The sequence below is a fragment of the Mesoplodon densirostris genome, chromosome 8 (genome assembly GCF_025265405.1).
Source record: "Mesoplodon densirostris isolate mMesDen1 chromosome 8, mMesDen1 primary haplotype, whole genome shotgun sequence".
Lineage (NCBI taxonomy): Eukaryota > Metazoa > Chordata > Mammalia > Artiodactyla > Ziphiidae > Mesoplodon > Mesoplodon densirostris.
In genome coordinates this window covers 77549301-77558955 of record NC_082668.1, presented here as the reverse complement: position 1 = coordinate 77558955, position 9655 = coordinate 77549301, and the positions used below count along the sequence as shown (strand labels likewise).

Genomic DNA, 9655 nt, shown 5'->3' with positions numbered 1-9655 from the left:
CTCCCTATCCCACCCCTCCAGGCGGTCACAAAGAACCGGGCTGATCTCCCTGTGCTATGCGGCTGCTTCCCACTAGCTATCTACCTTACATTTGGTAGTGTATATATGTCCATGCCGCTCTTTCACTTTGTCACAGCTTACCCTTCCCCCTCCCCATATCCTCAAGTCCATGCTCTAGTAGGTCTGTGTCTTTATTCCTGTCTTACCCCTAGGTTCTTGATGACATTTTTTTCTTAAATTCCATATATATGTGTCAGCATACAGTATTTGTCTTTCTCTTTCTGACTTACTTCACTCTTTATGACAGACTCTAGGTCCATCCACCTCATTACAAATAGCTCAATTTCATTTCTTTTTATGGCTGAGTAATATTCCATTGTATATATGTGCCACATCTTCTTTATCCATTCATCCGATGATGGACACTTAGGTTGTTTCCATCTCCGGGCTATTGTAAATAGGGCTGCTATGAACATTTTGGTACATGTCTCTTTTTGAATTATGGTTTTCTCAGGGTATATGCCCAGTAGTGGGATTGCTGGGTCATATGGTAGTTCTATTTGTAGTTTTTTAAGGAACCTCCATACTGTTCTCCATAGTGGCTGTACCAATTCACATTCCCACCAGCAGTGCAAGAGTGTTCCCTTTTTTCCACACCCTCTCCAGCATTTATTGTTTCTAGATTTTTTGATGATGGCCATTCTGACTGGTGTGAGATGATATCTCATTGTAGTTTTGATTTGCATTTCTCTAATGAGTAAAGATGTTGAGCATCCTTTCATGTGTTTGTTGGCTGTCTGTATATCTTCTGTGGAGAAATGTCTATTTAGGTCTTCTGCCCATTTTTGGATTGGGTTGTTTGTTTTTTTGCTATTGAGCTGCATGAGCTGCTTATAAATTTTGGAGATTAATCCTTTGTCAGTTGCTTCATTTGCAAATATTTTCTCCCATTCTGAGGGTTGTCTTTTGGTCTTGTTTATGGTTTCCTTTGCTGTGCAAAAGCTTTGAATTTTCATTAGGTCCCATGTGTTTATTTTTGTCTTTATTTCCATTTCTCTAGGAGGTGGGTCAAAAAGGATCTTGCTGTGATTTATGTCATAGAGTGTTCTGCCTATGTTTTCCTCTAGGAGTTTGATAGTGTCTGGCCTTACATTTAGGTCTTTAATCCATTTTGAGCTAATTTTTGTGTATGGTGTTAGGGAGTGATCTAATCTCATACTTTTACATGTCCCTGTCCAGTTTTCCCAGCACCACTTATTGAAGAGACTGTCCTTTCTCCACTGTACATTCCTGCCTCCTTTATCAAAGATAAGGTGACCATATGTCCGTGGGTTTATCTCTGGGCTTTCTATCCTGTTCCATTGATCTATCTTTCTGTTTTTGTGCCAGTACCACACTGTCTTGATTACTGTAGCTTTGTAGTATAGTCTGAAGTCAGGGAGCCTGATTCCTCCAGCTCCATTTTTCGTTCTCAAGATTGCTTTGGCTATTCGGGGTCTTTTGTGTTTCCATACAAATTGTGAAATTTTTTGTTCTAGTTCTGTGAAAAATGCCAGTGGTAGTTTGATAGGTATTGCATTGAATCTGTAGATTGCTTTGGGTAGTAGAGTCATTTTCACAATGTTGATTCTTCCAATCCAAGAACATGGTACATCTCTCCATCTATTTGTATCATCTTTAATTTCTTTCATCAGTGTCTTATAATTTTCTGCATACAGGTCTTTTGTCTCCTTAGGTAGGTTTATTCCTAGATATTTTATTCTTTTTGTTGCAATGGTAAATGGGAGTGTTTCCTTGATTTCACTTTCAGATTTTTCATCATTAGTATATAGGAATGCCAGAGATTTCTGTGCATTAATTTTGTATCCTGCAACTTTACCAAATTCATTGATTAGCTCTAGTAGTTTTCTGGTAGCATCTTTAGGATTCTCTATGTATAGTATCATGTCATCTGCAAACAGTGACAGCTTTACTTCTTCTTTGCCCATTTGGATTCCTTTTATTTCCTTTTCTTCTCTGATTGCTGTGGCTAAAACTTCCAAAACTATGTTGAATAAGAGTGGTGAGAGTGGGCAACCTTGTCTTGTTCCTGATCTTAGTGGAAATGGTTTCAGTTTTTCACCATTGAGGACGATGCTGGCTGTGGGTTTGTCATATATGGCCTTTATTATGTTGAGGGAAGTTCCCTCTATGCCTACTTTCTGCAGGGTTTTTATCATAAATGGGTGTTGAATTTTGTCAAAAGCTTTCTCTGCATCTATTGAGATGATCATATGGTTTTTCTCCTTCAACTTGTTAATATGGTGTATCACATTGATTGATTTGCGTATATTGAAGAATCCTTGCATTCCTGGAATAAACCCCACTTGATCATGGTGTATGATCCTTTTAATGTGCTGTTGGATTCTGTTTGCTAGTATTTTGTTGAGGATTTTTGCATCTATGTTCATCAGTGATATTGGCCTGTAGTTTTCTTTCTTTGTGACATCCTTGTCTGGTTTTGGTATCAAGGTGATGGTGGCCTCGTAGAATGAGTTTGGGAGTGTTCCTCCCTCTGCTATATTTTGGAAGAGTTTGAGAAGGATAGGTGTTAGCTCTTCTCTAAATGCTTGATAGAATTCGCCTGTGAAGCCATCTGGTCCTGGGCTTTTGTTTGTTGGAAGATTTTTAATCACAGTTTCAATTTCAGTGCTTGTGATTGGTCTATTCATATTTTCTATTTCTTCCTGATTCAGTCTTGGCAGGTTGTGCATTTCTAAGAATTTGTCCATTTCTTCCAGGTTGTCCATTTTATTGGCATAGAGTTGCTTATAGTAATCTCTCATGATCTTTTGTATTTCTGCAGTGTCAGTTGTTACTTCTCCTTTTTCATTTCTAATTCTATTGATTTGAGTCTTCTCCCTTTTTTTCTTGATGAGTCTGGCTAATGGTTTATCAATTTTGTTTATCTTCTCAAAGAACCAGCTTTTAGTTTTATTGATCTTTGCTATCGTTTCCTTCATTTCTTTTTCATTTATTTCTGATCTGATTTTTATGATTTCTTTCCTTCTGCTAACTTTGGGATGTTTTTGTTCTTCTTTCTCTAATTGCTTTAGGTGCAAGGTTAGGTTGTTTATTCGAGATATTTCCTGTTTCTTAAGGTGGGATTGTATTGCCATAAACTTCCCTCTTAGAACTGCTTTTGCTGCATCCCATAGGTTTTGGGTCGTCGTGTCTCCATTGTCATTTGTTTCTAGGTATTTTTTAATTTCCTCTTTGATTTCTTCAGTGATCACTTCGTTATTAAGTAGTGTATTGTTTAGCCTCCATGTGTTTGTATGTTTTACAGCTCTTTTCCTGTAATTGATATCTAGTCTCATAGCATTGTGGTCGGAAAAGATACTTGATACAATTTCAATTTTCTTAAATTTACCAAGGCTTGATTTGTGACCCAAGATATGATCTATCCTGGAGAATGTTCCATGAGCACTTGAGAAAAATGTGTATTCTGTTGTTTTTGGATGGAATGTCCTATAAATATCAATTAAGTCCATCTTGTTTAATGTATCATTTAAAGCTTGTGTTTCCTTATTTATTTTCATTTTGGATGATCTGTCCATTGGTGAAAGTGGGGTGTTAAAGTCCCCTACTATGATTGTGTTACTGTCGATTTCTCCTTTTATGGCTGTTAGTATTTCCCTTATGTATTGAGGTGCTCCTATGTTTGGTGCATAAATATTTAAAATTGTTATATCTTCTTCTTGGATCGATCCCTTGATCATTATGTAGTGTCCTTCTTTGTCTCTTCTAATAGACTTTATTTTAAAGTCTATTTTGTCTGATATGAGAATTGCTACTCCAGCTTTCTTTTGGTTTCCATTTGCATGGAATATCTTTTTCCATCCCCTTACTTTCAGTCTGTATGTATCTCTAGGTCTGAAGTGGGTCTCTTGTAGACAGCATATATATGGGTCTTGTTTTTGTATCCATTCAGCCAGTCTGTGTCTTTTGGTGGGAGCATTTAGTCCATTTACATTTAAGGTAATTATTGATATGTATGTTCCTATTCCCATTTTCTTAATTGTTTTGGGTTCGTTATTGTAGTTCTTTTCCTTCTGTTGTGTTTCTTGCCTAGAGAAGTTCCTTTAGCATTTGTTGTAAAGCTGGTTTGGTGGTGCTGAACTCTCTCAGCTTTTGCTTGTCTGTAAACGTTTTAATTTCTCCATCAAATCTGAATGAGATCCTTGCTGGGTAGAGTAATCTTGGTTGCAGGTTTTTCTCCTTCATCACTTTAAGTATGTCCTGCCACTCCCTTCTGGCTTGTAGAGTTTCTGCTGAGAGATCAGCTGTTAACCTGATTGGGATTCCCTTGTGTGTTATTTGTTGTTTTTGCCTTGCTGCTTTTAATATGATTTCTTTGTGTTTAATTTTTGATAGTTTGATTAATATGTGTCTTGGTGTATTTCTCCTTGGATTTATTCTGTATGGGACTCTCTGTGCCTCCTGGACTTGATTAACTATTTCCTTTCCCATATTAGGGAAGTTTTCAGCTATAATCTCTTCAAATATTTTCTCAGTCCCTTTCTTTTTCTCTTCTTCTTCTGGAACCCCTATAATTCGAATGTTGGTGCGTTTAATGTTGTCCCAGAGGTCTCTGAGACTGTCCTCTGTTCTTTTCATTCTTTTTTCTTTATTTTGCTGTACAGCAGTTATTTCCACTATTTTATCTTCCACCTCACTTATCCGTTCTTCTGCCTCAGTTATTCTGCTATTGATCCCATCTAGAGTATTTTTTATTTCATTTATTGTGTTTTTAATCGATGCTTGATTCGTCTTTATTTCTTCTAGGTCCCTGTTAACTGTTTCTTGCATTTTGTCTATTCTATTTCCAAGATTTTGGATCATCTTTACCATCATTATTCTGAATTCTTTTTCAGATAGACTGCCTATTACCTCTTCATTTGTTAGGTCTGGTGGGTTTTTATCTTGCTCCTTCTCCTGCTGTGCGTTTTTCTGTCTTCTCATTTTGCTTATGTTACTGTGTTTGGGGTCTCCTCTTTGCAGGCTGCAGGTTCGTAGTTCCCGTTGTATTTGGTGTCTGTCCCCAGTGGCTAAGGTTGGTTTAGTGGGTTGTGTAGGCTTCTTGGTGGAGGGGACTACTGCCTGTGTTCTGGTGGATGAGGCTGGATCTTGTCTTTCTGGTGGGCAGGTCCACGTCTGGTGGTGTGTTTTGGGGTGTTTGCGGACTTTTTATGATTTGAGGCAGCCTCTCTGCTAATGGGTGGTGTTGTGTTCCTGTCTTGCTAGTTGTTTGGCATAGGGTGTCCAGCACTGTAGCTTGCTGGTCGTTGAGTGAAGCTGGGTGCTGGTGTTGAGATGGAGATCTCTGGAAGATTTTCGCCGTTTGATATTATGTGGAGCTGGGAGGTCTCTTGTGGACCAGTGTCCTGAAGTTCGCTCTCCCACCTCAGAGGCACAGCACTGACTCCTGGCTCCTCAATTTGGGATGATTTGTTGTCTATTCATGTATTCCACAGATGCAGGGTACATGAAGTTGATTGTGGAGCTTTAATCCGCTGCTTCTGAGGCTGCTGGGAGAGGTTTCCCTTTCTCTTCTTTGTTCTCACAGCTCCTGGGTCTCAGCTTTGGATTTGGCCCCGCCTCTGCGTGTAGGTCGCCGGAGGGCGTCTGTTCTTCGCTCAGACAGGACAGGGTTAAAGGAGCAGCCTCTTCGGGGACTCTGGCTCACTCAGGCCGGGCGGGAGGGAGGGGCACGGAGTGAGGGGCGAGCCTGCAGCGGCAGAGGTCGGCGTGACGTTGCACCAGCCCGAGGCGCGCCGTGCGTTCCCCCAGGGAAGCCACCCCTGGATCCCGGGACCCCGGCAGTGGCAGGCTGCACAGGCTCCCGGAAGGGCGGTGTGGACAGTGTCCTGCGCTCGCACACAGGCTTCTTGGCGGCGGCAGCAGCAGCCCCAGCGTCCCACGCCCGTCTCTGGGCTCCGCGCTTTCAGCCGCGACTCGCGCCCGTCTCTGGAGCTCCTTTACGCGGCGCTCTTAATCCCCTCTCTTCGCGCAGCAGGAAACCAAGAGGGAAGAAAAAGTCTCCTGCCTCTTCGGCAGCTCCAGAGTTTTCCCGGACTCCCTCCCGGCTAGCTGTGGCACACTAGCCCCCTTCAGGCTGAGTTCTCGCCGCCAGTCCCAGTCCTCTCCCTGCGCTCTGACCGAAGCCCGAGCCTCAGCTCCAGCGCCGCCCGCCCTGGCGGGGGAGCAGACAAGCCTCTCGGGCTGGTGAGTGCCGCTCGGCACCGCTCCTCTGTGCGGGAATCTCTCTGCTTTGCCCTACCCAGGTATGTGGGGAGTTTCTTGCCTTTTGGGAGGTCTGGGGTCTTCTGCCAGCGTTCAGTAGGTGTTCTGTAGGAGTTGTTGCACGTGTAGCTGTATTTCTGGTGTATCTGTGGGGAGGAAGGTGATCTCCGCGTCTTACTCTTCCGCCATCTTACCCGGAAGTCGGGAAAAATATTTTAAGTGGAGTCAAGTACCACCACCATTTACTAGAAGTGAACTTTCAGCACCAATATTAATATTTTTTCCTGTTGTATCTGTAAAGTGATCATAAGTAATATGTACATAACAATTTTTAATTTACTCAAATCTCATTTTTATAACTAACTACTTCACAACAAGTAACATGCTAAGGCAACATCAGTAGATGAAAAAAGGTAGTCCCTGGCCCCAAGGAATGTTGCCCAGGAGAAGACAGAGATATGTAAAAAATACAATTACAATACAGTATTGCGAATGCAACAATCAGGCATGCAGAAGGGCAAGGGTAGCAAAAAGGATCACAACACTAAAAGGAAGACTGCACAAAAGACATACTATGTAAATTGAGTTTTGAAAAATGAAGTGGGTTTCCCAGGTGCCCCATAGGGAGAAAGGAATTCTTGGAGGAGGGAAGAGCATAATTGAAGACAGTGAATTGTTCATATAATCCAGAAGTGAAGTAGGTAATGGCAGGAGAAATGATTGGACACAGGCGTCATGAATACTTGTGTGTCTGCATTTTAGCAAGTCCATTCTAATGGAAACTTTGAGGATCAACTCGGGGGTGGGGGGCCGCGGGGGGACAGAACTAGTCATTCCTGCAAGAAACACTGGAACCAGTTTCTACCAACCCACCCAAAAAATGACTTCAAAGGCAACGTGGTATCACAGGAAGGGCTTGTTTTATTCTTTGTTTTTAGTTCATTAGGCCTCACTTAAAACTCTGATTCCACAATGCACTTGCTTTGGGATCTTGAACAACACTCATAACCTCTGCAAGCTCCAGTATAGTAAGTTTATGTGATTACCTTCATCTGTAATATCCTTGCGTTGCAATCTTAATGGAAACTCAAGTTCAGGTCAAAGACTAGTTTCTCTGTGACTTCTCCTCTGAATTGGTTCAAAAGCCGTCTCTCCCGTCCTCATTTGGCTTCTTTTATGGAATCTCATAAGAACTTCCATGACCTCTTTGGGTTTTTTTTGTTGTTGTTTGTTTGTTTTTTAATTGAAGTATAGTTGATTTACAATGTCGTGTTACTTTCAGGTGTACAGCACAGTGATTCCTTTTTCACATTCTTTTCCCTTATAAGTTATTACAAAACATTGAGTATAGTTCCCTGTGCCATAGAGGAGATCCTTGTTATATCTATTCTATGCCTTCTTTGAATGACTGTAGCACTTGTTGTCTGTATCATTTTTAGGTCGGTTGTGGCTTTGTGACTGAAAATGAAAATTTTCTATTTGTTAAAAAAAAAAAAAAACAGCAGCCATCGTTTATCGTTTTTCATGACTCTGCAGATTGACTAGGCACAAGTGGATAATTCTGTCCTGCAGTGTGTTGTCTGGAGCTGTGGTCATCTGGAGGCTTGACTGGACTAGAACCTCTATAATGGCTCATTCGCAGGGCTGGTGGGTGGTGTTGGCACTTGGCTGGGAGCATGAGTCCTTCTCCTCATGGCTCCTCCATATGTGGGGTTCCCACAGCATGAACACTGGGTTTTTAGGGGGAGTGTTTCAGGCCTGTGAAAGTAGAAGCTGCCCAGTCTCAGAAGTTAAAAATCTCACTTCTGCCACATTTTATTGGTCAATGCAAACACAATTCAGTCCAGAGTCAAGGGGAGGGAAATAGATTTCACTTCTTGTGGGAGGAATAGGAAAGAATTTGCAGCCAACTTTAATATACAACTGTTATTAATGGTCTTCCTTATTGCTAATTACAGTGAAAATAATATGGTTTTTATTTTATGTGGCTTCTCAATTATTGCAATATTTCGTTCTTTCAACTTCCATGACAGCACACTCTTCAGGTTTTCTTGGTACCTTTGGAGCCGCTCTCACCTTCTTGTGAAGAATCCTCTTCTTTTCCTCACACTCAAAATATTATTCCTTAGGATTCCATCCTTGGTCCTCTTCTGTTATCACTTTATATTTTTCTATTTATCTTATTGGACATTCTAATAAACTCTCAAGACTTCTATTACTATATACATATTAATTATTCTCGAGTCTTTACTCATAGCTCCTACTGCTCACTTAAGTTCCCGCCTAGATATCCCATCTTCACTGAACATTTCCTATTTCTATTTAAGTATCTTATAATAGTCACAAATGCAAAATGTCCAAAATTGAGCTCATGATATTTTCTCCCAAAGCTTCAACTTCAGTGTAATCTGTCTCTGTGAATAGCACCATAATTCCCTCAGTTACATAATGCAGAGAATTAATCATTTTTGACTCCTTTCTTTTGCTCAACCCTATGTCAAGTCATGAAAGGTAGTTAATATTATCTCTTTAATATCTTTCAAATTTGTTAAGTTGCCTGCATCTCTTCTCCAGTACTGTAGTACTGAACTCTAGTTCAGACCACTATCATCTTTTACCTGATATATTTCAGCATCTTTTATCTAGCCTTCTCACGTCAGATTGGCCTCCTCTTTAATTCATTTTCTACACTGAAGCCAGAGTAGTTTTTTTTGTTTTTTGGGGGGTTTTTTTGCAGTACGCGGGCCTCTCAGTGTTGTGGCCTCTCCCGTTGTGGAGCACAGGCTCCAGACGCGCAGGCTCAGCGGCCATGGCTCACGGGCCTAGCCGCTCCGTGGCATGTGGGATCTTCCCGGACCAGGGCACGAACCCGTGTCCCCTGCATCGGCAGGCGGACTCTCAACCACTGCGCCACCAGGGAAGCCCCCAGAGTAGTTTTTAATGGCAATATTCCATCGTGTTGTGCTCAATTTGACAGCATATATACTGAAATTGGAACAATACAGAGAAGACTGGCATGGCCCCTGTGCAAGAATGACAGATTTCTAAAGCATTCTTTATTTTTTTCTTTGTTGTTGGACACACAATCTATAAAGGCGTAATTTGCATGACAATAACAGCACAAATGAAGGGAGAGAGAAGATAAAGCCATGTAAGAGAAAGTTTTTGTATACAGTTGTAATTAAATTGGTATTAATCTGAACTAGGTTCTTATAAATTATTAATTGTAATCCTTATAGCAACTTCTAAGGAAATAACTCAAAAAATATAGTAAGAGAATCAATAAAGGGAATAAAATAGAAAATATCCTTTTAACACAAAAGTAGTCAGCAATAGAGGATGGAACCCCCCCAAAACACATAAGGCATAT

The 9655-nt window shown here is 41.0% G+C and overlaps 1 non-coding gene across 1 annotated transcript; it reads left to right on the top strand.

Annotated features, from left to right (window-relative positions):
- Positions 1-9246: 9246 nt before the first annotated feature.
- LOC132495586 (U6 spliceosomal RNA) lies at positions 9247-9349 on the top strand. Its single transcript, XR_009533312.1, has one exon. It is a non-coding gene; the product is annotated as a U6 spliceosomal RNA (small nuclear RNA).
- Positions 9350-9655: the final 306 nt, after the last annotated feature.